This window comes from Pan troglodytes, chromosome 6 (genome assembly GCF_028858775.2).
Source record: "Pan troglodytes isolate AG18354 chromosome 6, NHGRI_mPanTro3-v2.0_pri, whole genome shotgun sequence".
Classification (NCBI taxonomy): Eukaryota; Metazoa; Chordata; class Mammalia; order Primates; family Hominidae; genus Pan; species Pan troglodytes.
The window spans coordinates 173,443,644-173,470,172 of record NC_072404.2 but is presented as its reverse complement, the minus strand read 5'-3'; the positions used below and the strand labels follow the sequence as shown (position 1 = coordinate 173,470,172).

General features: G+C 55.0%; 1 protein-coding gene across 7 annotated transcripts in view; it reads left to right on the top strand.

The window, feature by feature from the left end:
• Window positions 1-26,529, top strand: part of PTPRN2 (protein tyrosine phosphatase receptor type N2) — a 1,123,220-nt gene that overhangs the window by 246,674 nt on the left and 850,017 nt on the right. The window lies entirely within an intron of this gene.

Here is a 26,529-nt window from a genome sequence, read left to right as displayed (position 1 = left end):
GCCACCCTCAGCACTGCCCTCAGGGACCACCCAGGGGTGCAGTGATGTGGGCCACCCTCAGCACTGCCCTCAGGGACCACCCAGGGGTGCAGTGACGTGGGCCACCCTCAGCAATGCCCTCAGGGACCACCCAGGGGTGCAGTGACGTGGGCCACCCTCAGCACTGCCTCCTCCTGAGGGAGGGTAATGATGGAATCTGTCCAGGAGGCTCCAGGATGGGGATGGAATGAGTGAGTGGGGATTAGCATCCCAGAACTGTTCACCTTGTTGGGGCAGGAGACACAGTGACGGTCTCTTTGAGAAGTCCTGTGCTGTGGTGGTTAGGATTCGGGCCTGTGGCCATCACCATACCTCACAACTGAGCATGAAAACTCTGTGAGGGAGGGAAGGACCTCAGGTGTTGGGGGCCTGGCCCAGCTCAGCACTCAGGACTGCGAGTGACAGAAGCCAACACAGACTCACGTGGGGCATACTGGACTATGAATGGGGACCCCAGGGTGGCTCTGGGGCTGTGAATGGGGAACCCAGGGTGGCTCTGGGGCTGTGAATGGGGAACCCAGAGTGGCTCTGGGGCTGTGAATGGGGAACCCAGGGTGGCTCTGGGGCTGTGAATGGCGAACCCAGGGTGGCTCTGGCACAGTGGCCGGGATCTACAGCATCTCCCCGCTGCTTTTGTCTCCAGTTTATCTCTCTTTGTGTGGTGTTGGGATGGCTGCTTGTCCACCTGTTCACTCCTGTTCACAGGGCTTAGCAACCAATCTGCATGAAAAGAGAGAATCTTCCACCAGAGAAAAGCATGTAGGAGGGGGCCGTGGTTTGGAATGGGTCAGGGCCTGCACCTGACCAGTGACTGGGCAGGGAATGAGATGTTTTTGTGGCTCCTGGGCTGCAAGGGAGCAAGTTTAGGGATTGACAACCATCCTAGGATACCACAACAGCAGAGGGGGGCACCCCCCAGGAATGGAAGGCCCTTGACAAGCAAATGCTGCAACCTCCATGGTTCACTCAAGAAGGTGAGTGCTACCACTAAAAAAATGTGTGACTGCAATAGATAGGAATTAATTTAACCCAGATGGTGAGACCTGTACACTGAAAACTATGAGATGGTGAAAGAAATGGAAGACAAGGCAAATAAATAGAAGGTATCCCATGTTCATTGATTGAAAGAATTAATATTGTTAAAATGTCTGTACTACCTAGAGCAATCTATAGTTTCAATACAACCCCTATCAAAATTCCAATGGCATTTTTTTTTTACAGAAATAGAAAAGCAATCCTAAAATTCATATGGAACCACATAAAACCCTGAATAGCCAAGGCAATCAGGAGCCAAAGGAACAAAGCTGGATGCATCACACCATCTGATTTCAAAATATACTATGAAACTATAATAACCAAAACAATGTGGTACTGGCAACAACAAAACAAAATAGACACATCAACTAATGGAACAGAATAGAGAGCCAGGAAATGAATCCATGCATTTATGCTCAATTGATTTTCAGCAAAAGTGGCAAGAACACATAATGGGAAAAGGACAGTGTCTTCAATAAATGGTGCCAGAAAAACTGGATATCCACATGCAGAAGAATGAAATTAGAACTTATCTCTCACCATATACAAAAACTCAAAAGGGATTAAAGACTTAAATTTAAGACCTGAAACTGTAAAACTACTAGAAGAAATCACAGGGCAAAATGACATAACATTATCCTGGGCAACAATTTTTTTGATTTGATCCCCAAAGCACAGGCAACAAAATCAAAAATAAACAAATGGGATTATATCAAATACAAAGCTCTACACAGCAAACAAAACAGTTAGCAGAGTGCACAGACAACCTAAGGATTGGGAGAAAATATTTGCAAGCTGTACATCCAATAAGGGCTTAATATCCAAAATATATAATGAGCTCAAACAACTCAATAGCATGAAAATGAAAAACCCAATTAAAAGACAGGTAAAGAATCTGAGTAGATATTTCTCAAAAGAAGACATAAAAATGGCCAACATGTATGTGAAAAGATGCTCAACTGTGCTAATCATTAGGGAAATGCAAATCAAAACCACAATGGGATATCATATCACACCTGTTAGAATGGCTATTATTAAAAAGACAGCAAGTGTTGGTGAGGAAGTGGTGAAAAGTTTCGTCTCTACTAAAAATACAAAAAATTAGCCGGGCGTGGTAGCGGGCGCCTGTAGTCCCAGCTACTCGGGAGGCTGAGGCAGGAGAATGGCGTGAACCCGGGAGGCGGAGCTTGCAGTGAGCCGAGATCGCGCCACTGCACTCCAGCCTGGGCGACAGAGCGAGACTCCGTCTCAAAAAAAAAAAAAAAAAAAAGGGAAATCTTGTGCACTATTGGGAATCTAAATCGGTACAGTCATTATGGAGAACCGTATGGAGGCCTCTCAAACAACTGAAACTACCATATCATCTAGCAATCCCACTATGAGGTATTTATCCAAAGGAAGTAAAATCAGCATGTTGAAGAGAGATCTGCACCCTCATGTTTACTGCAGCACTGTCCACAATGGCCATGACATAGAATCAACCTAAATGTCCATCGACAGATGGATGGATAAAGACACAGTGGGATACTATTCAGTCTTAAAAAGGAAGGAATTTTGTGATTTCCAACATCATGGATGGAATTGGAAAGCATTATGCTGAGTGAAATAAGCCAGGCACAGAAAGACAAATACCGCATGATCTTACTCATATGTGGAACTGAAAATAATTGAACTCACAGTAGCAGAGAGTAGAGCTGAGGTCGCCAGAGGCCAGGGGTGGAGGGAATGGGGAGATGACAGTTGGAGGGCACAAATCTCAGGGGCAATTTTTTGAGTTCGATTGTACAGTGTGATGAAGATAACAGTAGACGATTATACATCTCAAAACTGCTGAGAGAACAAATTCCAAATATTTTTGCCACAAAAATGTTAAGTATTTGAAGTGATGGATATGTTAACTAGCTTGATTTAATTATTCCACATTGTATTCATAAATCATAGCATTGCCTTGTACCCATTGATATGGTTTGGCTCTGTGTCCCCACCCAAATCTCACCTCGAGTTGTAATCCCCAGTGTTGGGGAGGGACCTGGTGGGAGGTGACTGGATCGTGCGGGTGGTTTCCACCACGCTGTTCTCGTGATAGTGAGGGAGTTCTCATGAGAGCTGATGGTTTAAAAGTGTAGCACTCCCCCCACCCCCACTCCTTCTGCCGCCTCAGGAAGAAGGTGCTTGCTTCTCCTTCGCCTTTTGCCATGACTAGTTTCTTGAGGCCTCCCCAGCCCTGTGGAACTGTGAGTCAATTAAATCTCTTTTCTCCAAAAATTACTTAGTCTTGGGTAGTTCTTTATAGCTGTGTGAAAATGGACACCCATATATATATACAATTGTAAATTAAAATGTGTGTGACCAAGTCATTTTGCTTCCTCAGCCTCAGTTTCCCCACCTGGGATGAGTGGACGGCATTGGAAAGCTCTGGGTGACTACTGCTGCCACACCAGCTTTGGCCCCAGCTTGTAGCTTCAGGAGGATTTTCCACGGGGGTGGAAGACCCTGTCTCCTTCTACCTGGGGCTTCCAAAGCCGGTGGCCTGTCTTTGTTCTTTCTCTTGCTCCACCCTGCTCAAAAATACAAGTCCTCCTGAGCCTCCGAAGCTTACTCTTCATAAAACCCTCTGTGGCCTCCTATAAGAACACGCTGTCTCCAGACAAAGCTCTGGTTACCAGCGTAGCCCACAAAAAACCCAAATTAAGACAAAACCCAAAGTAAGACAAAAAACCTGTCTTCCCGTTGGCCAGGAGACAGGCCGTTAGGTTTTCTCTCCTTGTTAACGTCTAGTCACTCAGATGACTTCTTTAGTTTCAAGGCTCTGCTGGGAGGGGTGTTTATGCCATCATAGTTGAGCAGACATAGGCCTAGACCATCAGTCACGTGGACTGTGGGGGTCCTGCCAGGACTGCTCCCAGGCAGCAGGGTCCACCCTCAGAGATGGAGCACTGGGGCCGTGGACGTGAGTGTCACCAACATTTTATCCTCCAGAATTTCTCCCGCCCACTGCGGTCCCAGGTGCCCACACCATACTTTCCCTCCATGGCCTAACTGAGGCCTTGGGTCCAAGCTGTCTTCTGCCTAAAGCTCTGTTTTGGGTATTGTCCATCAGCTTCTGGGTTCTCACCTCACAGGGCTGACGGGACGTGTGCAAACCAACAGGGAAGCAGTGATTTCCAGGGAAACAGATGCACAAGCTGGTGCCTGATTTCTCATCAGAGGAGTGCCAGGGTCCCCTGGGCCCCTCTCCTAAACCCACCGATGAAAGGTGCTGGGGTCTGTTCCTGCACATTCCAAATCGTGCACCGTCAGAGCGTCATTTCTGTCAGGACTGAGCTTGGGGAGAGCAACCACCTCCAGCAACGCAGCCTCACTTGTTCTTTCTTGGTGGGTTACGTGTGGGACCTCTTTGATTTTTACATCTCACTCATTCTTGGGCTAGAAAAGTCTGGTTTTCCATGTTTTATGCGATTCCAGATTCCTGTGTGGCATTTCAGCCCAGACTCCAGAGTGTCTTGTATTAAATGCCGGCGAGTATAATTAGCATTCAAGACCTGGGTGCAAGGCGTTGCAAGTGTTAATTTAACAGGAAATTATGTGTCTTCAGTTTGGTCGAGGAGCTGCCTCTTCTGGAGGCCTAAACTTGAAACAGCCCCCCTTGCCTGCGACTGGGGCCAATGCTCCCCATTGGACGGAGCTCCTGATGATGGCTCAGCCCCATCCCATATTGCTTCTAGTTACTAAACAGCCTTGTTCCTGCTGAAGACAGCTCTTCCCGAGCCTGGTCTGGCTGGTGGCTTCTTGGGGCCTGTGTGGGGTTGCTGGAGCTTCCCCCGTCTGTGCTGTCCTGGGTATCTCTTGGGTGAGGCCCTGCGCTTTGCTGCTGGTTGTCACGGCTTCTAAGGGCCCAGGTGATGACTCCTCGGCAGGGGGACATTTTGTGTTTTTGGAAGGTGCTGGGGTCTGACACTCTCGTATGGGGGTCTGGGTGGCATGTAAGAGGGGCTGTCTTTCCCTGAATGTGTTTCTGGGTCTTATCTTGGGGTGTGGCAGTGTGAAGTGTATGTTCATTGGTGTGTTCACTGGTCTTCTTTGGGAGCTGAATTTAAACTCATCCTGGTGCCTGGAAATGCAGTCTAGACCCTCCATGGAAGCCTTTACCTGAGCTCGATTGTAGCTGTGATCCCACCGGGAGCAGCCGCGACAGCCCACGTGCCACGAGCATGGCTGCCTGAGCCTCTGCTGCGAGCCCTGCTTGCAGGTGTTGGGTGTAAAATCAGAAAGGGGGCTGATTCCACCGGGAGCAGCCGCAACAGCCCACGTGCCACCAGCATGGCTGCCTGAGCCTCTGCGTGAGCCCTGCTTGCAGGTGTTGGGTGTAAAATCAAATGGGGCTGTCGGATCATCTGCTACTTCCACATTGAACTTTTCCCGTGTGCTTTCCACGGCGACTGCATCAGGTTACGTTCCTGCCCGCGGAGCACAGGGCCCTATTTTCTCCATGTTCTCACCCACACGCGTTATTTTCGGTTTTGTTTCGTTTCGTTTTTTGATAGCAGATGTCCTGCTGAGCGGGCAGTAGGTCTCACTGTGGTTTTGATTTGCGTTGCCTTGACGCTGGTGATGCTGGGCGCCTTCCCTGTGCTTTCAGCTGTTTGTACATCTTCTCTGGAGAAAAGTCTACTCAGGTCCTTTACCCGTTTTTAATCAGGTTTTTTGTTGTTGTTGTCGAGTTGTGGTTCTTTATGTATTTTGGATACAAATCCCTTATCAGATAGATGAGGGCAAATATTTCCCCACTCCCTGGCTGCCTTTTCCTGCTGCTAATAGTGTCCTTTGATGCACAGAAGTTTTAATTTTGATGGTTACATTCTTTCTTTTTGAGATGAAGTTTCTCTCTTGTTGCCCAGGCTGGAGTGCAATGGCGCAATCTCGGCTCACTGCAACCTCCGCCTCCCAGGTTCAAGCCATTCTCCTGCCTCAGCCTCCCGAGTAGCTGGGATTACAGGCACCCGCCACCACACCCACCTAATTTTTTGTATTTTTAGTAGAGATGGGGTTTCTCCATGTTGACCAGGTGATGGTTACATTCTTTTATTTTTATTCTGAATTGCTTTTTAAGTTGTCCCCACCCCCGCTTTTTAAAAAAACACCTATTTATCTTGACTTTACCTAGTTGCCAGTTTCTTAAGACCAGGATTCTCCTGTTCCCAGTCCTGCTCCAGATGGAGTGTCGGTGATATGTGGTTGGTACTGGCCACTCTGCCTCTGAGTCTGTTTCACTGGGAGATGTGAAGGTGGCTGAGCAAGGAGACGGTTCCTGTCCCTCTTCGTGGTTCTCAGCCACGAGCTGAGCTGCTCACTGCTGAGCATTTGTGGATGAACCTACAAGGTTGTAGCCAGCAGCACCTGGCCTGAGCTGAGTGACTCGCTCTGTGGTTCTCTGCTTCCATCAGGGTGAGCTCCCAGCTGGAGGAGACAGCCCAGAATCAGTGGTCCACATAGGGGATCATTCCTGGCTCGTTCCCACAGCAGGGGCTCAGCCCTCTGTCTAGAGATGCTGCCTCTTCTGCAGAGAGCACTGGGCGGCACGTGGTGTCCAGCCACAGACCACGTTCACGGACTGAGGAGGAACATGGAGGCCTCTGACTCTCCCGTTTCTGGGTCTCATCAAGTGCTTGCTCTTGTAGGGCACCCGTGGGAGAGAACGACTCACCTGTGGTGCTTAAGTCCACGCAGAGCTGGTCTTCGGCATGTGCTGGCTGAAAAGAACCCAGCACTCGTCCACCCTGCCGTTCTCCTTCGCTTTTCAAGCCCCCGAGGACTTAATTTTTCCTGGATCTTGGCTCAAGTGACCAACATGATGAGGTTTCCTGAGCTCCCGGTGGTCTGGAGTGGTTGATCCTGTTTCCTTACCTCCCTCATGGGTGATAAGTGTCAGTCAGACTTTCCTGCCGCTGCCTATGCCTCTATGGGCTCCAGCAAGGCACCCAACCTCTCTGGGCTCTAGTTTCTCAATATGGAATGGGGACCATGACAGTTTATGCCACTAAGGGTTATCATAAGGACTGGCTGAGTTGACTGTGTGAGTGATGTCTGCAGATGTCAGCTCTTACGGTGAGAGTGTGTGTGTGAGTGATGTCTGCAGGTGTCGGCTCTTAAGATGAGAGTGTGGGTGTGAGTGACGTCTGCGGGCGTCAGCTCTTATGGTGAGAGTGTGGGTGTGAGTGACGTCTGTGGGCCTCAGCTCTTATGGTGAGAGTGTGGGTGTCGTGACGTCTGTGGGCGTTGGGTCTTATGGTGAGAGTATGGGTGTGAGTGACGTCTGCGGGCGTCAGCTCTTATGGTGAGAGTATGGGTGTGAGTGACGTCTGCGGGCGTCGGCTCTTATGGTGAGAGTGTGGGTGTGAGTGACGTCTGCGGGCGTTGGCTCTTATGGTGAGAGTGTGGGTGTGAGTGACGTCTGCGGGCGTTGGGTCTTATGGTGAGAATGTGAGTGACGTCTGCAGGTGTCAGCTCTTATGGTGAGAGTGTGGGTGTGAGTGACGTCTGCGGGCGTCAGCTCTTATGGTGAGAGTGTGGGTGTGAGTGACGTCTGCGGGCGTCAGCTCTTATGGTGAGAGTGTGGGTGTGAGTGACGTCTGCGGGTGTCAGCTCTTATGGTGAGAGTGTGGGTGTGAGTGACGTCTGCGGGCGTCAGCTCTTATGGTGAGAGTGTGGGTGTGAGTGACGTCTGCGGGTGTCAGCTCTTATGGTGAGAGTGTGGGTGTGAGTGACGTCTGTGGGCGTCGGCTCTTATGGTGAGAGTGTGGGTGTGAGTGACGTCTGCAGGTGTCACCTCTTATGGTGAGAGTGTGGGTGTGAGTGACGTCTGTGGGCCTCAGCTCTTATGGTGAGAGTGTGGGTGTCGTGACGTCTGCAGGTGTCAGCTCTTATGGTGAGAGTGTGGGTGTGAGTGACGTCTGCGGGCATCAGCTCTTATGGTGAGAGTGTGGGTGTGAGTGACGTCTGCGGGCATCAGCTCTTATGGTGAGAGTGTGGGTGTGAGTGACGTCTGCGGGCGTTGGGTCTTATGGTGAGAATGTGGGTGTGAGTGACGTCTGCAGGTGTCACCTCTTATGGTGAGAGTGTGGGTGTGAGTGACGTCTGCGGGCATCAGCTCTTATGGTGAGAGTGTGGGTGTGAGTGACGTCTGCGGGCGTTGGGTCTTATGGTGAGAGTGTGGGTGTGAGTGACGTCTGTGGGCCTCAGCTCTTATGGTGAGAGTGTGGGTGTGAGTGACGTCTGCAGGTGTCACCTCTTATGGTGAGAGTGTGGGTGTGAGTGACGTCTGTGGGCCTCAGCTCTTACGGTGAGAGTGTGGGTGTCGTGACGTCTGCAGGTGTCAGCTCTTATGGTGAGAGTGTGGGTGTGAGTGACGTCTGTGGGCGTCAGCTCTTATGGTGAGAGTGTGGGTGTGAGTGACGTCTGCGGGCGTCAGCTCTTATGGTGAGAGTGTGAGCGTGAGTGACGTCTGCGGGCGTCAGCTCTTATGGTGAGAGTCGCCGTGCAAGACCTGAGGATTTTGTGAGTTGGTTGCAGAATAGGACACTCTGCCAGTCACTCCATGTAGCTATGGTGACCCCATTTTCTCAGTCAGATGCTGGCATCCACAGTCTAAAGTGAAAGTGAGGCTCCGTAGAGGACACAGCCTCAAGCGGTGAAGTGGGACCATGTGGACAGATCTTGGGGTGCGACTCCCAGGCCGACTCTGAGCAAGTTCCTTAACCTCCCTGTGCCTTAATTTCCACATGGCATAAATGGGATAATAATACGCAGTGTCTTAGTCCATGAAGGCTGCTCAACGTACCACCTACGGGGGGCTTAGAAACAGCAGACATTGATTTCTCAGTTCTGGAGGCTGGAAGCCAAGGTCACCGCCCTGGCAGGGTTGACGTCTGGTGTCTGGCGAGGCCCCTCCTGGCTCATCCACGGTGCCTCCTCACGTGTCCTCATGTGGCCGGAGCGTGAGCCGTCCTTGGGGCCTCTGTAAGGAAGGCCCCACCTCCTCGCCTCTCAGCCGTCCGCCTGCTAACAGCAGCACCTGGGGCTGGTTTCGGCACACAGCCTGTTGCATGGAGGAGGAGCGTCATGGGCTTGGGAGGGGGGTTTAAGGCATCCTTAAAGGTGAAAGGCTGGGAAGTGCTGGGCGCGCTGGTGCTCCGTGAGGGAGGCATGACTGGCTGTGTTCTTGGCACTGTCTTCACTGTCCTCCCCTCCTAGCCTGCTCCTCACCTCCCAGAAGGGCCTCCCACCCGCCACGCTACCCCCTGCCCCGCCTGGCTGGTGTGTGCCGGGCTCCTCAGTACTGCCAGCTCACACCCTCGAGCTGTGGCTTCTGTCGTGCGCCTCCCTCGGGGCAGTGGGCTGTGCGCCGCTGGATTTGCCATCCCAGGCCTCACTGGGATCCCTGGGTGGCGGGAGGAATGGAGGCCCCACTCACAGTGACTTGCAGATGTCACTCACACTCACACTCTCACCATATGACCTGACGCCCACAGATGTCACTCACACCCACACTCTCATCATAAGACCCGATGCTTGCAGACATCACTCACACTCACGAGGGAAGCTGGCCTCTCCTGGATTTACCGTCCCAGGCCTCACTGGGATCCCTGGGTGGCGAGAGGAACGGAGGCCCTGCTTTTCACTCAGGGAAGCTGGGATCTCCTGGATTTACTGTCCCAAGCCTCACTGGGATCCCTGGGTGGCAGGAGGAACAGAGGCCCCGCTTGTCGCTCAGGGAAGCTGGGATCTCCTGGATTTACTGTCCCAGGCCTCACTGGGATCCCTGGGTGGCGGGGGGAATGGAGGCCCTGCTCGTAGTGACTTGCAGATGTCACTCACACCCACACTCTCACCATAAGACCTGACACCTGCAGACGTCACTCACACTCACAGGGGAAGCTGGCCTCTCCTGGATTTACCGTCCCAGGCCTCACTGGGATCTGGGTGGTGGGAGGAATGGGGGCCCTGCTCCTCACACAAGGGAAGCTGGCCTCTCCGGACAGTGAGGCTCCCGCTGTGGGTGCAGGTGCTGCCCGGACGCGGGGCTCCTCCCCAGTCAGAGCCTCACGCTGCTCTGCAGACGCATAGGCTGTGCTGGCCGCTCCCAGGCACTGTCACTCTGTCCCCTGCCTTCTGCTGCCTGTCAGTGGCTGCTCTGAACTGTAACGAAATCCTTGAAAATAAAGGAATTTCCAGCGATATAGGGCCTCGGCTTATCTTCAGGTTTCGTTATGAACTAAGCTGCTCAGACTTCACAGCGGTCCTGCCTTGGACGCAGCCCACGGATCCAACGGCTCCTTAAATCTGACCTGGGTGTGTGGTGAGCCAGTGCCTGCTTCCTTGGGCCTCAGAAGCCATTGCTGTCTCTCAGGATTCACCTTTGGCCTCCTGGAATTTTTGCAACAGTTTTGACTGGATGCCGTGACAGCAGTTTCTACTCCCTGAGAATGGGAACACTTTTACAGCTTCCTTGCAGAATGGGAGCACTTTTACAGCTTCCTTGCAGAATGGGAGCACTTTTACAGCTTCCTTGCAGAAATGCGCATGGCGGGTGCTTGATCAGTTCAGATAAAGGGCTTTTTCTCCCTCTGGAGAATTCCTTTCAACAGGGCAGTGATTCTGAGCTGTCATTACTTTTCCCTCCTCCAAAAATAGCTGGGGAGATTTTATTCTTGTTGCTGCACCCCTGGGGACCCTGATGGAGCAGTGGGCTCCTCCGTCTGTGGTGCTGCTGTGAGGAGCCCCCATGGGACCGAGGGAACCCTGGCAACGCTGCCAGCTCCCTGCAGGGAGGGAACTTCAGAGGCAGCTCCAGTGTCCCAGGGCACCGGGATTTACAGATTGAAGGTACTTTGGCAAGGCAGCCTCCACCAGGAGGGGGCAGTGGGAGAGAGGCAGGGTCCTGAGGGACCCCAGAAGGGGAGGCAGGAAAGAATGAAAGGGTGACCTAGCCTGGTACAGCAGGACACCTGGAGCAGGGCAGTCCCAGGCTGGTGAGGGCTCCTTCTGCTATTCTGAGTGTGAGCAGTGAGTGTGTACATGAGAACATGTACATGTGTGAGCATGTGAGAACAGATAGTGTGTACATGTGCATGTGTGTGAGAATGTGCATGTGTGAGAACTTGTGCATGTGAGAATGTGTATGTGTGAGAATGTGTACATGTGTGAGCAGGTGTTTGCATGTGAGAATGTGTGAGAACGTGTGCATGTGTGAGCAGGTGTGTGCATGTAGAATGTGTGTGAGAATGTGTACATGTGTGAGCATGTGTGAGCAGGTGTGTGCATGTGAGAATGTGTGCATGTACGTGGACAGAGAATGTGTACGTGTGTGTTTGAGAATGTGTGCATGTGTGAGAATGTGAGCGTGTGTGTGCATGTGAGAATGTGTGCATGTGTGTGGATATGAGTGTACGTGTGTGCTTGTGTGAGAATGTGTGCATGTGTGAGAATGAGTGCATGTGTGTGCATGTGAGAATGTGTGCATGTATGTGCAGATAAGAATGTGTACGTGTGCATGTGTGAGAATGTGTATATATGTGAGAATGTGTGCATGTGTGCGCATCTGAGAATGTGTATGTGAGTGTGAATGTGTACGTGTGTGCATGTGTGAGAATGTGTACGTGTGTATGTGAGAATGTGTGAGCATGTGAGAATGTACGTGTATGTGAGAACGTGTGAGCATGTGCATGTGTGTGCATGAGAATGTGAGCATGTGTGTGAGAACGTGTGCCTGTGAGAGCATGTGTGAGGATGTGTGTATGTGAGAATGTGTGCATGCATTATGTGGTTGTGTGTGTGCATGGTGTGAATGTCTGTATACGTGGTTGCTTGTGTATTGTACACACACGTGTATAAGTGTGCACTAATTCTCCTGCTGTACTGGGCAGCAGTGTCTCGTCTCCTGGCCCCTCACACTGGCCGACTGAGTCTGCCACTGGCATCTTCAGGCCTCAGCCACAGCAGGGCTCCTGAGCGATGTCTCCGATGAAGAACCGGCACTGCAGGGAGGCAGCCACGAGGGGTCACTGGTGCTGCTTGGTGCTCACTGGCCACCCGGGTGACCGCAGCCTCTGGGCCTTGCCTTGTTTGGATGCAGGGAGGGAGTGAGTGACAGACCAGCTTGAAGAAGCACAGCAGGGTGCCATTGTTTCATGAGAGGCGGCTGTGCTCCCTCCCTGGCTGCTGGCGGGTATAGCCTGTGGGGCCCTAGATGTGGTCCCGTTCTCTCTGGAAAGCGCGCCCTGAGCCCTGCAACGTTACTGTTTCTAGGCTCTGGGTTTCAGTGCCTGGGACACCCCCAGGAGGCCGCGTTCCCCTCCTGGGCTTCCCAGGTGTGTTCCCAGGGAGCTGCTGTGAGACTGACTGCCCGTTCCTTTTGTCTGGGCAGGGTCAGCTGGCAGCCGCAAGAGCGGATGCATTTGGTGTTTACTGTAGACAGTATTCTGCAAACCTGAGTGTCTGTCTCAGCGATGGCTTTGCGACGATTCTAGAAATGGTTGCGGTCCCTGCCCAGCCCTGGAACGTGCTAGTGCTTGCTCCGCCGGGGCTCGGCCTGCCCGGTGGTTTGCCGGGTGTCTCTCGCCTGCCCTTCTTGTCGGAATACAGCCTCTGACGCCTCTCATCTGCAAAGGCTTCGTAATTGGGGTGCCTTTTCTGCCCATCCCTTCTTGCTCACAATTCAAGAACTTTGTTCTGATAGTTTCCAGGCAGCTGAGATAAATCAGTTTTCACGTGCATACCATTTACCTTAATATACTGTTTACACAAATGATTGAATAGGTATGTGCATTGTGGTTATTTCAAACAATGCCCTAAGCTAATTGCCTCACTTTGAAATACTAAATTAAGTGATCATATTGTATTCATTAACTCCCAAGTCCTGTTATATTTCCATAAATAAATAAGAAATGTTAAAAAAAAAAAGACATATAAGTAAAAGTAGGTAAAGATATTAGAAAAAGGGGAAAAGAAGATGGTTAGTTCACTGGAATCTGTGCCACAGGCGCCTGTAAGCAGGAGGTGTCCCTGCCCAGGAGCTGGTTGTGCTCGCGGCGTTTGGTGGAAGGAAGATGCTCCTGGCTGGGGGACCCCCTGTGGATCTCTGTGGAGAATTGTGGGGCCTGGGGGACCTCCTGTGGATCTCTGGGGAGAATTGTGGGGACTGGGGGACCCCCTGTGGATCTCGGGAGAATTGTGGGGCCTGGGAGACCCCCTGTGGATCTCTGTGGATAATTGTGGGGACTGGGGGACCCCCTGTGGATCTCTGTGGAGAATTGTGGGGCCTGGGGGACCCCCTGTGGATCTCTGTGGAGAACTGTGGGGCCTGGGGGCCCCCCTGTGGATCTCTGGGGAGAATTGTGGGGACTGGGGGACCCCCTGTGGATCTCTGGGGAGAACTGTGGGGACTGGAGGACCCCCTGTGGATCTCTGTGGAGAATTGTGGGGCCTGGGGGACCCCCTGTGGATCTCTGTGGAGAATTGTGGGGACTGGGGGACCCCCTGTGGATCTCTGTGGAGAATTGTGGGGCCTGGGGGACACCCTGTGGATCTCTGGGGAGAATTGTGGGGCCTGGGGGACCCCCTGTGGATCTCTGTGGGGACTGGGGGACCCCCTGTGGATCTCTGTGGAGAATTGTGGGGCCTGGGGGACCCCCTGTGGATCTCTGTGGAGAATTGTGGGGACTGGGGGACCCCCTGTGGATCTCTGTGGAGAATTGTGGGGCCTGGGGGATCCCCTGTGGATCTCTGGGGAGAATTGGGACTGGGGGACCCCCTGTGGATCTCTGGGGAGAATTGGGACTGGGGGACCCCCTGTGAATCTCTGTGGAGAATTGTGGGGCCTGGGGGACCCCCTGTGGATCTCTGTGGAGAATTGTGGGGCCTGGGGGACCCCCTGTGGATCTCTGTGGAGAATTGTGGGGCCTGGGGGACCCCCTGTGGATCTCTGTGGGGACTGGGGGACCCCCTGTGGATCTCTGGGGAGAATTGTGGGGACTGGGGGACCCCCTGTGGATCTCTGTGGAGAATTGTGGGGACTGGAGGACCCCCTGTGGATCTCTGGGGAGAATTGTGGGGACTGGGGGACACCCTGTGGATCTCTGTGGAGAATTGTGGGGACTGGGGGACCCCCTGTGGATCTCTGTGGAGAATTGTGGGGACTGGAGGACCCCCTGTGGATCTCTGGGGAGAATTGTGGGGACTGGGGGACCCCCTGTGGATCTCTGGGGAGAATTGTGGGGACTGGGGGACCCCCTGTGAATCTCTTGGGAGAATTGTGGGGCCTGGGGGACCCCCTGTGGATCTCTGTGGAGAATTGTGGGGACTGGAGGACCCCCTGTGGATCTCTGGGGAGAATTGTGGGGCCTGGGGGACCCCCTGTGGATCTCTGTGGAGAATTGTGGGGACTGGGGGACCCCCTGTGGATCTCTGTGGAGAATTGTGGGGACTGGGGGACCCCCCTGTGGATCTCTGGGGAGAATTGTGGGGACTGGGGGACCCCCTGTGGATCTCTGTGGAGAATTGTGGGGCCTGGGGGACCCCCTGTGGATCTCTGTGGGGACTGGGGGACCCCCTGTGAATCTCTGTGGAGAATTGTGGGGCCTGGGGGACCCCCTGTGGATCTCTGTGGAGAATTGTGGGGACTGGGGGATCCCCTGTGGATCTCTGTGGAGAATTGTGGGGACTGGGGGACCCCCTGTGGATCTCTGGGGAGAATTGTGGGGCCTGGGGGACCCCCTGTGGATCTCTGTGGAGAATTGTGGGGACTGGGGGACCCCCCTGTGGATCTCTGTGGAGAATTGTGGGGACTGGAGGACCCCCTGTGGATCTCTGTGGAGAATTGTGGGGACTGGGGGACCCCCTGTGGATCTCTGTGGAGAATTGTGGGGCCTGGGGGACCCCCTGTGGATCTCTTGGGAGAATTGTGGGGCCTGGGGGACCCCCTGTGGATCTCTGTGGAGAATTGTGGGGCCTGGGGGACCCCCTGTGGATCTCTGGGGAGAATTGTGGGGCCTGGGGGACCCCCTGTGGATCTCTGTGGAGAATTGTGGGGCCTGGGGGACCCCCTGTGGATCTCTGTGGAGAATTGTGGGGACTGGGGGACCCCCTGTGGATCTCTGTGGAGAATTGTGGGGCCTGGGGGACCCCCTGTGGATCTCTGTGGAGAATTGTGGGGTAACACAGTAAGCGACGTTTCTCAGCAGATGCACAGTTAGCGTCTCTGGGCCATTTCTCCTAGGATATCCTCTAGGGCAGGCCTGGACGTGTCACTCGGGATGTCGTTTAGTGCAGGCCTGGGCGTATCACCTAAGCAAAGTGTGGCAAGAGCACTTTCCTCACGGGGGATCAAAGCCACCTTGTTCGGTCCACAGCTTTCCGGTGCTCCGATTGGATGGTTCTGGGTCAGTGCTATGGGTGTCACAGAGAGTGGAGGCTCAGTGTCTCCAAGCAACAGGACCCTCTGGGGGCACCCTGGGCAGCAGAGCCCCACCCTTACTCTGAAGAACAGAGGTCCACTAGGATCACCTGCTTGACGTATGGAGCTGGGGATGGAAATGCTGGGGGTCAATCGGCCCTCTGAGCCCAAGCAGAGAGACAGTACGGGACGGGGTGGAGGCGCATGGCCACCTGAGAACTTGCGAGACTCACGCCAGCCCCTCCTAGGGCGCCCCCACCACCAGCCCTTTTGGTCCCCAGTGAGTCTTTCATCCAAGTGGGTCATTGCCAGGGGTGAGGACTTCTAAATCTATGTGAGATTTCAACAAATGAGGCTTCTAGCTGATGGTCTTAAACACTTCCACGGACATCTCCATTTTCTTTTAGACAAATGGGAAAATACCAGTTATAGTCATTCACTAACATCCTTTTAGTCCACGCCGGGTGCAAGGCACTGTTCCAGACGCTGTGGGGGCGTGAAGAGGCTGTAGCTGTGATCCCTGCCTTCCAGGAACTCACGGTGGCACCGGGGAGAGGGTGGTCCTGCAGGGTGGTAGAGGCGAGGTGCCGTCTTGTCCATGCGGAGACTGTGTGTGAGCGTATGCGTGTGGGCGTGTGAGTTTGTGCATGTGCGCTTGCATGCACCTGTATATGAGTTAGTGTGTCTGGGTGTGTGTGTGTGTGCACGTGCTCCTGTGTGTGTGTCTGCATAATCAAGTGCATGCAAATGAGTGTGTGCACACTTGTGTGTGTACATGTGTTGGAATGTTCACGTGGGTGCGTGTGAGTGTGTGTATGTGTGAGTGTCCCGTGCATGGGAGAAGTGTGTGAAAATGTGTGTGTTGGTTCATGCAGGTATGAATGTGCATATATGCACCGTGTACACACGTGTGGTGTAAGGTTGGAGGGAGGTATGCAGCCCCACAGACTATATGAGAATAGAAGTGGGCTGGAAGCTTGGTCCTGGAGGAGGCCTGTGTTTGTGTTTTGGGGACAGTGATGCTTGCGAATGAAATTACTTTGGCCTGTGGGAACAGTGCTCTAAGGACCACTGTTTAAAACAAATTACCAAGATAAATGAGCTCTTTTTCTTATTTCTCCAAAAATCCAACCACAGAAAATGCTCAATATTTTCTTCCAAATGAAAGAAACTGACCACCCAATTCTAGATTACTGTTAATATAAGTGTCTCTAAGCAAACCTTTTGCTCCTCAAAGCTTTTGTGTCCATTGTCCTGGGCCCTGTTCATCCGCTGCTCTGCATCCTGGGCATTCCTTCTCTCACTGTCTTTAGCACTGTCCATTCCGGTCCCAGAGGCAGTGGGGTCCAGCCTTCTGTCTGCACAGTGAAGGGGTTGCATCCTAGAACTCTGAAATGTGGGGCCCCCTGGTTCACTGAGTCCCTGAGTTCAGAGTTCTGTGGGGTCCAGCCTTCTGTCTGCACAGTGAAGGGGGTTGCATCCCAGAACTCTGGGGGTGTGAGGCCCCCCCAGTTCATTGAGTCCCTGAGATCGGAGTTCCAGGCCAGGCGGAATTCTTGTTGGGGGACGCATGCCATGTCTCGCCTCTCCCAGCCAGGGCAGCAAGAAGCCTGCCTTCCTGTTTTGGAAAAAGACTCATTCTACAGAACGTCTCCCAGAATATTCCCCTCCCCCACAAGCCTGTCTGTGCATGGGCTGGGTAGCGTGTGGAAAGACCTGGTTGCTGCCGCCGGCAGAGGGATGCGTGTTGTCCTAAGGTTCACCTTGCAGATGGCTCCAGTCTATCCAGGTCTCTGGTCTCCATGACCACCATCCTCGCTGAGCCACCATCCCCTGGGTGGGGCTGCTCTGTTTACCCGCCATGGGCTCCTGGCAATCTCCAGCCCTTGGCAGAGAGATCTGTTTTAAAACGCAGACCCATTCAAGAGCCTGCCCTGCCTGGAACACCACCCAAGTGGAGGTGGCCTCCTCTAGCTCCTGGGATGAAGGCCACTGCCTCTGATTCCCGCAGGCTCTGCACAATCTGCTTGAGTGGCTTGACCGGCTTGGTGTCCTCTCCTGCCTGATCCAGAACTGCAAGGCCTTGTCCCCACTGCCCACTGGGGCTGACCAGGGCCAGGCGCTGCCATGCACGGAGCTGCTTCCTCCCGGCCGCCCACCGGGGCCAGGTGCTGCCATGCACGGAGCTGCTCCCTCCCCGTTGCCCACCGGGGCCAGGTGCTGCCATGCACGGAGCTGCTTCCTCCCGGCCGCCCACTGGGGCTGGATGCTGCCATGCACGGAGCTGCTCCCTTAGCCTGGAGTGTCCTCGATGTCCTCAGGTCGGCCGCTGTTTGTTCTCTGACTGCTGGGTGAGGTTGGTGCCCTCTGTCAGGCGCTCTCGTGCCCTTTTTTGCAGCCTGTCCACAATTATAACCGAACCATCAGTGGTGAACATCTGTTGCCCCAGGATCCTGGAAGCTCTGGAGCATGGAGCCTGCAGTGTCTGCTTTTTCTGTGTGTGTGTCTCCCGGCTGTCCTGGCCTGGCCATGCAAGCAGGATGCAAGGCAGAGCTGTGCCTTCCCTAGGACGAGGGTGTGGGGTGGAGGCAGCCGAGCAGCAGGCATGGCACTGACCTGCTCCCAGAACAGGAAGGGGCTTTGCAAGGCTCAGGCAATGCTGGGGACAGAGATGATGAGCCTTGTTGATGAGAGCACCCAATGCTGCAGGGAAGACAGAGGGAGAAGGCACGAAGCCGTCATCGAGGGGCATCTGGGGGTTAGGCTTCCGCGCAGAGGCACGGGCAGTGTCTGTTTGCCGGAAGGGTTTATGATGTTGGATTAGCGGCATCCTTGGGCACGCACAGTAAGTTTGGCAGTTAAACACGTTAGCGGCTGTGCTTATGTGCGTGTATGAGTTAGCAGCTGTGCACGTGTTTCTGTATAAGGATTGACACGTACACATATATTTGCACACATGAGTGTTTTGATGGTGACAGTAGCCGAGGACGGGTGGACAGGGAGCCCACAGTTTTCATAGGCAAACCCGTTCTCATCTCCCATGATTTTCAGACAGCCCCCACTTTGAACTCAGTTGCCAGCGGTGAGACTTGGAATTAAGTTTGCGCATGGAATGCCCGTTCTGGACGAAGAGCAGGACCCTGGTTCTGAAAGTCTCATGGACGGGCTCCATCACCCAAGGCCTCCTGCCTCCACTGCGGTGTGGCGATGCACTTCCAGCTGGGAGTTCGGCATGGCCCGCAGGGCTGCAGAGCTGCACGGGTCAGTCTGGGCTTCGATGATAGGGTCATGTCGATAGGCTGCAGGGCCATGGCGCAGGAAACAGAGTCTGAAGTAGAAGAGAGTTCATGAGGAAACCCCGAGCAAGCTCAGATCCCAGGTGGGGTCCTGGCCGTGTCCCAGGAATATGAAGGCAGGAGTCCTGCAGAGGAGGGGGCCTGAGGGTTAGGGGCTCTGGGTAGTTTCTAGGGTGATTAAATGGTCAGCGGTGAGGCGACTTCAGTGTGCCACTTCCTGGGATTGTTTCAGAGGCTGCACTGCACGTCTGAGACGGTGGAGCTCAGCCTGGACTGGTGGGAGCTTTGGTTCTCTGGCTCCGGCACCCCTGCTGTGTAGATCACCCCTGGCGTCCCGACTCCGGAGTCTCATCGCACCTGATGCTTTCCTGATTGAGATTTGACTTTCCAGTCCTTTTCTTTAGTATGTTCATAGAGACCTTTTGGGGTCCTGCCTATTAGCCAAGTGACCCGGAAGAACAAAGCAATAGTTTCAAAATTCTGGCCACATAAAAATCAATTCTACCAGATGTATTTAGAAATTTCCTTAATTTTCTATTTCACTGCTAGGCACCTAGCCATATTTGGGGGAATCCAGTATCCCCTTAAAATCAAGCAGGTAGCAGCGAACCTGGGCATGATCTGTGGGAGCTTCTGGGCTCCTTCCTTCTGGTCACAATCATCTTCAACAAGCCTTATTGCTGAGTATTTACTAGAATAAAGGACACCCACATCATGAAGTCCTTTAAATGCGGAGATAAGGATGAATTTCATTGTTGAAAAATGTGTTGGATAAAAAATCATGAGATACTGATACACACCTATGACAGCAGCCAAACGCTGGAACATGGACGCCTCCAAGTGTCACCCAGCGCTGCCGAGGACGCGGGAACACGGACGCCACCCGGCGCTGCCGAGGACGCGGGAACACGGACGCCACCCGGTGCTGCTGAGGATGCGGGCGATGGGGGCGCCATCACGGCTGCTGGGAGTGAAAAATGGCGTGGCCACTGTTAGGCTGATTGTCACCGTGGAGGACAGTTTGGCGGTTTCCTACAAAACTAAGCATACTCTTACCATATGAGCCAGCAGTCACTCGTGTTGGTCTTTACCCAAAAAAGTGGAAAATTAGTATCTGCAAATACCCTGTGAGGGAGGCTGTGTGTGTGTGTGAGGGAGACCGTGTGTGTGTGTGAGGGAGACCGTGTGTGTGTGTGAGGGAGGCTGTGTGTGTACGAGGGAGGCTGTGTGTGTGAGGGAGGCTGTGTGTGTACGAGGGAGGCTGTGTGTGTGAGGGAGGCTGTGTGTGTACGAGGGAGGCTGTGTGTGTGTGTGAGGGAGGCTGTGTGTGTGTGTGAGGGAGGCTGTGTGTGTACGAGGGAGGCTGTGTGTGTGAGGGAGGCTGTGTGTGTACGAGGGAGGCTGTGTGTGTGAGGGAGGCTGTGTGTGTACGAGGGAGGCTGTGTGTGTGTGTGAGGGAGACCGTGTGTGTGTGTGAGGGAGGCTGTGTGTGTACGAGGGAGGCTGTGTGTGTGAGGGAGGCTGTGTGTGTACGAGGGAGGCTGTGTGTGTGAGGGAGGCTGTGTGTGTATGAGGGAGGCTGTGTGTGTGTGTGAGGGAGGCTGTGTGTGTGTGTGAGGGAGGCTGTGTGTGTACGAGGGAGGCTGTGTGTGTGAGGGAGGCTGTGTGTGTACGAGGGAGGCTGTGTGTGTACGAGGGAGGCTGTGTGTGTGTGAGGGAGGCTGTGTGTGTGTGTGAGGGAGGCTGTGTGTGTGTGAGGGAGGCTGTGTATGTATGAGGGAGGCTGTGTGTGTGTGTGTGTGAGGGAGGCTGTGTGTGTATGAGGGAGGCTGTGTGTGTGTGAGGGAGGCTGTGTGTGTGTGTGAAGGAGACCGTGTGTGTGTGAGGGAGGCTGTGTGTGTGTATGAGGGAGGCTGTGTGTGTGAGGGAGGCTGTATGTATGGGGGGAGGCTGTGTACGAGGGAGGCTGTGTGCGTGTGTGAGGGAGACCGTGTGTGTGTGAGGGAGGCTGTGTGTGTGTGTGAGGGAGCCTGTGTGTGTGTGTGTGAGGGAGGCTGTGTGCGTGTGTGAGGGAGACCGTGTGTGTGTGAGGGAGACCGTGTGTGTGTGAGGGAGGCTGTGTGTGTGAGGGAGGCTGTGTGTGTGTGTGAGGGAGGCTGTGTGTGTGTGTGTGTGAGGGAGGCTGTGTGTGTACGAGGGAGGCTGTGTGAGGGAGGCTGTGTGTGTACGAGGGAGGCTGTGTGTGTACGAGGGAGGCTGTGCGTGTGAGGGAGGTTGTGTGTGTGTGTGTGAGGGAGGCTATGTGTGTGTGTGAAGGAGACCGTGTGTGTGTGAGGGAGGCTGTGTGTGTACGAGGGAGGCTGTGGGTGCGAGGGAGGCTGTGTGTGTGTATGAGGGAGGCTGTGTGTGTACGAGGGAGGCTGTGTGTGTGTGAGGGAGGCTGTGTGTGTGTATGAGGGAGGCTGTGTGTGTACGAGGGAGGCTGTGTGTGTACGAGGGAGGCTGTGTGTGTGAGGGAGGCTGTGTGTGTATGAGGGAGGCTGTGTGTGTGAGGGAGGCTGTGTGTGTGTATGAGGGAGGCTGTGTGTGTGTGTGTGTGAGGGAGGCTGTGTACGAGGGAGGCTGTGTGTGTGTGAGGGAGGCTGTGTGTGTGTGGACACCGTGTGTGTGTGAGGGAGGCTGTGTGTGTGTATGAGGGAGGCTGTGTGTGTGAGGGAGGCTGTATGTATGGGGGGAGGCTGTGTACGAGGGAGGCTGTGTGCGTGTGTGAGGGAGACCGTGTGTGTGTGAGGGAGGCTGTGTGTGTGTGTGAGGGAGCCTGTGTGTGTGTGTGAGGGAGGCTGTGTGCGTGTGTGAGGGAGACCGTGTGTGTGTGAGGGAGGCTGTGTGTGTGAGGGAGGCTGTGTGTGTGAGGGAGGTTGTGTGTGTGTGTGAGGGAGACCGTGTGTGTGTGAGGGAGGCTGTGTGTGTGTGTGAGGGAGCCTGTGTGTGTGAGGGAGGCTGTGTGCGTGTGTGAGGGAGACCGTGTGTGTGTGAGGGAGGCTGTGTGTGTGAGGGAGGCTGTGTGTGTGTGTGAGGGAGGCTGTGTGTGTACGAGGGAGGCTGTGTGTGTACGAGGGATGCTGTGTGTGTGAGGGAGGCTGTGTGTGTGAGGGAGGCTGTGTGAGGGAGGCTGTGTGTGTGTGTGAGGGAGACCGTGTGTGTGTGAGGGAGGCTGTGTGTGTGTGTGAGGGAGGCTGTGTGCGTGTGTGAGGGAGGCTGTGTGTGTACAAGGGAGGGTGTGTGCGTGTGTGAGGGAGGCTGTGTGCGTGTGTGAGGGAGACCGTGTGTGTGTGAGGGAGGCTGTGTGTGTGAGGGAGGCTGTGTGTGTGTGAGGGAGGCTGTGTGTGTGTATGAGGGAGGCTGTGTGTGTACGAGGGAGGCTGTGTGTGTGAGGGAGGCTGTGTGTGTATGAGGGAGGCTGTGTGAGTGTGTGTGAGGGAGGCTGTGTGTGTGTGTGAGGGAGGCTGTGTGTGTACGAGGGAGGCTGTGTGTGTGTGAGGGAGGCTGTGTGTGTGTGTGAAGGAGACCGTGTGTGTGTGAGGGAGGCTGTGTGTGTCTATGAGGGAGGCTGTGTGTGTGAGGGAGGCTGTATGTATGGGGGGAGGCTGTGTACGAGGGAGGCTGTGTGCATGTGTGAGGGAGGCTGTGTGTGTGTGTGAGGGAGGCTGTGTGCGTGTGTGAGGGAGGCTGTGTGTGTACGAGGGAGGCTGTGTGCGTACGAGGGAGGCTGTGTGCGTGTGTGAGGGAGGCTGTGTGTGTGTGTGAGGGAGACCGTGTGTGTGTGAGGGAGGCTGTGTGTGTGTGTGAGGGAGGCTGTGTGCGTGTGTGAGGGAGGCTGTGTGTGTACGAGGGAGGCTGTGTGCGTGTGTGAGGGAGGCTGTGTGCGTGTGTGAGGGAGACCGTGTGTGTGTGAGGGAGGCTGTGTGAGTGTGTGTGAGGGAGGCTGTGTGTGTGTATGAGGGAGGCTGTGTGTGTACGAGGGAGGCTGTGTGTGTACGAGGGAGGCTGTGTGTGTGTGTGAAGGAGACCGTGTGTGTGTGAGGGAGGCTGTGTGTGTGTATGAGGGAGGCTGTGTGTGTGAGGGAGGCTGTATGTATGGGGGGAGGCTGTGTACGAGGGAGGCTGTGTGCGTGTGTGAGGGAGCCTGTGTGTGTGAGGGAGGCTGTGTGCGTGTGTGAGGGAGACCGTGTGTGTGTGAGGGAGGCTGTGTGTGTGTGTGAGGGAGCCTGTGTGTGTGTGTGAGGGAGGCTGTGTGCGTGTGTGAGGGAGACCGTGTGTGTGTGAGGGAGGCTGTGTGTGTGAGGGAGGCTGTGTGTGTACGAGGGAGGCTGTGTGTGTGAGGGAGGCTGTGTGTGTGAGGGAGGCTGTGTGTGTGAGGGAGGCTGTGTGTGTACGAGGGAGGCTGTGTGTGTACGAGGGAGGCTGTGTGTGTGAGGGAGGCTGTGTGTGTGAGGGAGGCTGTGAGTGTGTGTGAGGGAGGCTGTGTGTGTGAGGGAGGCTGTGTGAGTGTGTGAGGGAGGCTGTGTGCGTGTGTGAGGGAGACCGTGTGTGTGTGAGGGAGACCGTGTGTGTGTGTGAGGGAGGCTGTGTGTGTACGAGGGAGGCTGTGCGTGTGAGGGAGGCTGTGTGTGTGTATGAGGGAGGCTGTGTGAGTGTGTGTGAGGGAGGCTGTGTGTGTGTATGAGGGAGGCTGTGTGTGTGTGTGAGGGAGGCTGTGTGTGTACGAGGGAGGCTGTGTGTGTGTGAGGGAGGCTGTGTGTGTGTGTGAAGGAGACCGTGTGTGTGTGAGGGAGGCTGTGTGTGTATGAGGGAGGCTGTGTGTGTGAGGGAGGCTGTATGTATGGGGGGAGGCTGTGTACGAGGGAGGCTGTGTGCGTGTGTGAGGGAGACCGTGTGTGTGTGAGGGAGGCTGTGTGTGTGTGTGAGGGAGCCTGTGTGTGTGTGTGAGGGAGGCTGTGTGCGTGTGTGAGGGAGACCGTGTGTGTGTGAGGGAGGCTGTGTGTGTGAGGGAGGCTGTGTGTGTGTGTGAGGGAGGCTGTGTGTGTACGAGGGAGGCTGTGTGTGTACGAGGGATGCTGTGTGTGTGAGGGAGGCTGTGTGTGTGAGGGAGGCTGTGTGTGTGAGGGAGGCTGTGTGTGTACGAGGGAGGCTGTGTGTGTACGAGGGAGGCTGTGTGTGTGAGGGAGGCTGTGTGTGTATGAGGGAGGCTGTGTGTGTGTGTGTGTGAGGGAGGCTGTGTGTGTATGAGGGAGGCTGTGTGTGTGTGAGGGAGGCTGTGTGTGTGTGTGAAGGAGACCGTGTGTGTGTGAGGGAGGCTGTGTGTGTGTATGAGGGAGGCTGTGTGTGTGAGGGAGGCTGTATGTATGGGGGGAGGCTGTGTACGAGGGAGGCTGTGTGCGTGTGTGAGGGAGACCGTGTGTGTGTGAGGGAGGCTGTGTGTGTGTGTGAGGGAGGCTGTGTGCGTGTGTGAGGGAGGCTGTGTGTGTACGAGGGAGGCTGTGTGCGTGTGTGAGGGAGGCTGTGTGCGTGTGTGAGGGAGACCGTGTGTGTGTGAGGGAGGCTGTGTGTGTGAGGGAGGCTGTGTGTGTGTGAGGGAGGCTGTGTGTGTACGAGGGAGGCTGTGTGTGTGAGGGAGGCTGTGTGTGTATGAGGGAGGCTGTGTGAGTGTGTGTGAGGGAGGCTGTGTGTGTGTATGAGGGAGGCTGTGTGTGTGTGTGTGTGAGGGAGGCTGTGTGTGTACGAGGGAGGCTGTGTGTGTGTGAGGGAGGCTGTGTGTGTGTGTGAAGGAGACCGTGTGTGTGTGAGGGAGGCTGTGTGTGTCTATGAGGGAGGCTGTGTGTGTGAGGGAGGCTGTATGTATGGGGGGAGGCTGTGTACGAGGGAGGCTGTGTGCATGTGTGAGGGAGCCTGTGTGTGTGTGTGAGGGAGGCTGTGTGCCTGTGTGAGGGAGACCGTGTGTGTGTGAGGGAGGCTGTGTGTGTGTGTGAGGGAGGCTGTGTGCGTGTGTGAGGGAGGCTGTGTGTGTACGAGGGAGGCTGTGTGCGTACGAGGGAGGCTGTGTGCGTGTGTGAGGGAGGCTGTGTGTGTGAGGGAGACCGTGTGTGTGTGAGGGAGGCTGTGTGTGTGTGTGAGGGAGGCTGTGTGTGTACGAGGGAGGCTGTGTGTGTGAGGGAGGCTGTGTGTGTGTGTGAGGGAGCCTGTGTGTGTGTGTGAGGGAGGCTGTGTGCGTGTGTGAGGGAGACCGTGTGTGTGTGAGGGAGGCTGTGTGTGTGAGGGAGGCTGTGTGTGTGTGTGAGGGAGGCTGTGTGTGTACGAGGGAGGCTGTGTGTGTACGAGGGATGCTGTGTGTGTGAGGGAGGCTGTGTGTGTGAGGGAGGCTGTGTGTGTGAGGGAGGCTGTGTGTGTACGAGGGAGGCTGTGTGTGTACGAGGGAGGCTGTGTGTGTGAGGGAGGCTGTGTGTGTATGAGGGAGGCTGTGTGTGTGTGTGTGTGAGGGAGGCTGTGTGTGTATGAGGGAGGCTGTGTGTGTGTGAGGGAGGCTGTGTGTGTGTGTGAAGGAGACCGTGTGTGTGTGAGGGAGGCTGTGTGTGTGTATGAGGGAGGCTGTGTGTGTGAGGGAGGCTGTATGTATGGGGGGAGGCTGTGTACGAGGGAGGCTGTGTGCGTGTGTGAGGGAGACCGTGTGTGTGTGAGGGAGGCTGTGTGTGTGTGTGAGGGAGGCTGTGTGCGTGTGTGAGGGAGGCTGTGTGTGTACGAGGGAGGCTGTGTGCGTGTGTGAGGGAGGCTGTGTGCGTGTGTGAGGGAGACCGTGTGTGTGTGAGGGAGGCTGTGTGTGTGAGGGAGGCTGTGTGTGTGTGAGGGAGGCTGTGTGTGTACGAGGGAGGCTGTGTGTGTGAGGGAGGCTGTGTGTGTATGAGGGAGGCTGTGTGAGTGTGTGTGAGGGAGGCTGTGTGTGTGTATGAGGGAGGCTGTGTGTGTGTGTGTGTGAGGGAGGCTGTGTGTGTACGAGGGAGGCTGTGTGTGTGTGAGGGAGGCTGTGTGTGTGTGTGAAGGAGACCGTGTGTGTGTGAGGGAGGCTGTGTGTGTCTATGAGGGAGGCTGTGTGTGTGAGGGAGGCTGTATGTATGGGGGGAGGCTGTGTACGAGGGAGGCTGTGTGCGTGTGTGAGGGAGACCGTGTGTGTGTGAGGGAGGCTGTGTGTGTGTGTGAGGGAGCCTGTGTGTGTGTGTGAGGGAGGCTGTGTGCGTGTGTGAGGGAGACCGTGTGTGTGTGAGGGAGGCTGTGTGTGTGAGGGAGGCTGTGTGTGTGTGTGAGGGAGGCTGTGTGTGTACGAGGGAGGCTGTGTGTGTACGAGGGATGCTGTGTGTGTGAGGGAGGCTGTGTGTGTGAGGGAGGCTGTGTGTGTGAGGGAGGCTGTGTGCGTGTGTGAGGGAGACCGTGTGTGTGTGAGGGAGGCTGTGTGTGTGAGGGAGGCTGTGTGTGTGTGTGAGGGAGGCTGTGTGTGTACGAGGGAGGCTGTGTGTGTACGAGGGATGCTGTGTGTGTGAGGGAGGCTGTGTGTGTGAGGGAGGCTGTGTGAGGGAGGCTGTGTGTGTGTGTGAGGGAGACCGTGTGTGTGTGAGGGAGGCTGTGTGTGTGTGTGAGGGAGGCTGTGTGCGTGTGTGAGGG